Here is a 3,670-nt window from a genome sequence, read left to right on the forward strand (position 1 = left end):
TAGATAGATAGATAGATAGATAGATAGATAGATAGATAGATAGATAGATAGATAGATAGATAGATAGGCAGGCAGAGAGACAGACCAACAGACAGACAGACAGATAGATATGATAGAAAGACAGACAGAGGGATGGGTGGGTAGGTGGATGGAAGGATGGATGGATGGATGGATGGATGGATGGATGGATGGACAGACAGATAAACAGCACACTCAAGTCAGGGGCTTTTTCACTTTCTCAAAGAGTTCCTTAGTAGGAAACACACAGCTCTAACCTTCAGTCTACACAATGAAAACCCAGATTAGAGCAGCCCTTGGAAAACAGTCAGAAGAGCTCTACAAATTAGGCCTGACTTTGTCTAGTCTCAACCTGAATTTCTCCACCTAGAATCAGGAAGCTCACTGATCCTTGCGTATTTGCCAGCACTCAGCAGTGCTGCTGTATTACAGAGAAATTAAGCTTCTATCATAAAACAGATATATTTTCATGAAAAAACTGGCCTCTGCACTCCAGAGCATATTACTCTGTAGTAAAAAATATATATATAAACAAATAAAAAGAGGTGCCTTAGTTTGCTTTCTATTGCTGTGATAAACACCAGGACCAAACACAACATGGGAAGGAAAGCACAGTCCATTATTGAGAAAAGCCAAGGCAGGACCCAACCTGGAGGCAAAAAAATTGAAGCTGAGACTACATACAGAGGAACGCTATTCCTACTTTGTTGCCTATGGCTTACTCAGCTTCATTTTTGATACAACTCAAGACCACCTGCCCAGGGATTGTACCGCCCACAGTGGGCTTGGCCTGCTCACATCAATCATTAACCAAGAAAATGTTCCACAGACTTGTTCACAAGCCAATCTGATGGAGGTATTTTCTCAAATGAGGTTTCTCTTCCCAGATGATCCCAATTTGTGTCAAGGTGACAAAAAAAGAACAACAACAAAAACAAAACAAAGATATTCTATAATACCCAGTGTAAAGGTATTGGGAAATTCTCTAACATACTTAGAGAATATTAAGGAATTGAGGAATGGCTAAATTGCTTCCCCTCTGAATAAATTTATAGGAAGTCACATATTCACCCCAGTACTGAAAAGCCTGGAATGTCTTAGTTACAGCCACTAAGCAAGACTCTTCTGCTTAGAGGGACTTAGAGCACTTACTAGGGAAAGTTCTGGAGCTTCCTTCATTTCCCTTCTTCAGAGGATTTCTGAGGATATTGATGAATATCAACACAAATGAAATGTGAGCACTTCAAGCCTACAGGGCTACAGGGTCACCTCCCTGCTACAGTAAAATAAATAAATAAATAAATAAATAAATAAATAAATAAATAAATGTATGTCATGGACAGAGCACATCTAAAAATACTGCAGCACCAAAGAACTCTAAAAGTCTGTTGTAAGTTTTCTTGGGACTCCCAAGCAGAACAAAAGGTTGCAATTCTTCGTTGCTACATTATGCACAAGACTAGCCCAGATTTTGACCAAACAGATATAAAAGTGTTCAGGAAATATGCAAGACACAGCTGCAGGGGAAGTGGCTCAGCTGTCACTTTATCTCTTTCCTTAGTTCCAGAAAACACACTGAACAATGGGAGCAGAGACGCACAGTAGAGGTGGCCTCAAAACTACTCAAATGATATGAAAACAGTAAGCAAGGACATTAGAGCAAATATCATACTCCCTGTCTTTCAGGTTCCTGGAAAGGCTACAGGAAAGCCTCATCTCCTCAGGGTCACCGTCACCCAGGAAGCCATATTCTAACCAGAGGTCCTCAAGAGTAAACCGAGAACTTCACATTCACAGAGCTGTTCTGGTCAGGTGTGGTGTGCTATATTTAATCCAGCACTTGGAGGCAAAGGCCAGCAGACTTCTCTTAGTTTGAGTTTGAGGTCAGCTGAGTTTGCACAGCAAGTTCCAGGCCAGCCAGGGCTGCATGGAGTGACCCTTACTCAAAAGTTAACAAATGAATAAAAATGGTCTGTCTTGTACAATCAATAGCCACAGTGGCTATTTAAATGTAAACTTCTGGGCCAGTGAGATGGCTCAGCGGGTAAAGGCACCTGCCACCAAGCCTGACCACCTGAGTTTAATTCCCAATACCTATATGGGAGGAGAGAACTCAGTCCCATAGGTTGTCCTTTAGCTTCTACATGCAACCTATGGTATGTGCTTCCCAACACACACACATGCATACACACATACACACAAAGTAGATGGATGGTGGATGGATGGATGGATGGATGGATGGATGGATAAAGAAAATTAAAATAAACTTTTTATTAAAATTAATCAACACTTAAACTCTAGTTCCTGGGGTCTACATCTTGAGTCCACTCAGTAACCATGTGTGGCTCTGGAGTATAGTAGTAAGGAATACAACCAAGGAATAGTCCCATCAGCTCAGCACTATGTTAAGGAGCCTTGCAGAGTCTACTCTAACTCTCCTAACTACAAAGTTAGAAACTGAATTTCATCCTAGTGGCTCACTCCAGGCTACACAGCTGGCTCTCTAGCACCAGGACCTTCACCATGATTCACTGGCCTCCATCACTAAGTCACGTCCACTCCAGTATCTTGTCACCATCTGGCTAATGTGAATGCCTACTCTCTCTGTCAGGTCATGCACAATAGATAAAGTGTCATATCTGAGGCCATGCATCAGGTAGGCTACAGTCTCAAGGTTCAAACTCCAAAACTCAGGTCTTTCTACTACGGTGTATTGCGAAAAGCAAACATACCAATGTTTTATTGTCTTTAATATCTTTTTCCATATCTGTTAAAAGTTAATGATTTATGACTTGCTATGTCAGCAGTTGCCTGAAGTATCTCAATATTTAGCACATTTGATCTAGAGAAGAAGAACAGAACAACAGTCTTGTTCACTTCCACAAAGGAGAACCCTTTTCTAATGGTGGCTGAGATGTATTTTTAAACCAAGGGTTCTTGGGCCAAGTGGACCATGTTGATCTCCTTTAAGCTTGCCAGTGATTCTGCTTTCAGACACACTATACAACTGAGAAATGGCTGAGGTGCAATCAAACCATCCATGCCCTGGAAGAATAAATACAGGAGACAGGGTTGGATGCAGTGGTGTAAGACAATGGGACAATTAAATTCCTCTTACTCCAATTATTTGAGAAAAAGCAGAAGATACAGAAGCGTAAAAACTAAGACAGGGCATTTCTCTTCTTCCACACATGCATTACACTGAGGTGACAGGGTATCATGACTACGTTCCTCTAATGGACCCTGACCTAGGACACTTCCCATTTCACGAAGCTGACCTTGACGAAAGCCTTGTGGGTCTGAAAATGTATGGGCATGGTGGAGCATAAAGCAGACCCAAAAATAGGTTATTCGGTGTTCTATTGGTATTCCTTTTTATCCCTTCCAGCAATCTCTGACTTGACAAATGAAGGAATATAAAAATAGGGAAGACAGCAAAAGAAAAGGGACAGCTGAAGTCAGAGTACAACTCAGAGTTGACTGCCATATGGCTCAGGACCAAGGCATCCTGGAATGCTACTGCACGTCCATGTGGTTCCCAGAAGTTGGAAATCACAGCACAGATTGAGTAAATGCACACACACGCATGTGTGTGCATACACACATAATACCTTTAAGGGGCGTTCTGTGCCTGTTAAAATGCAAAAAGCCT

This window comes from Grammomys surdaster, unplaced genomic scaffold, assembly GCF_004785775.1.
Source record: "Grammomys surdaster isolate TR1022 unplaced genomic scaffold, NIH_TR_1.0 125024, whole genome shotgun sequence".
NCBI lineage: Eukaryota > Metazoa > Chordata > Mammalia > Rodentia > Muridae > Grammomys > Grammomys surdaster.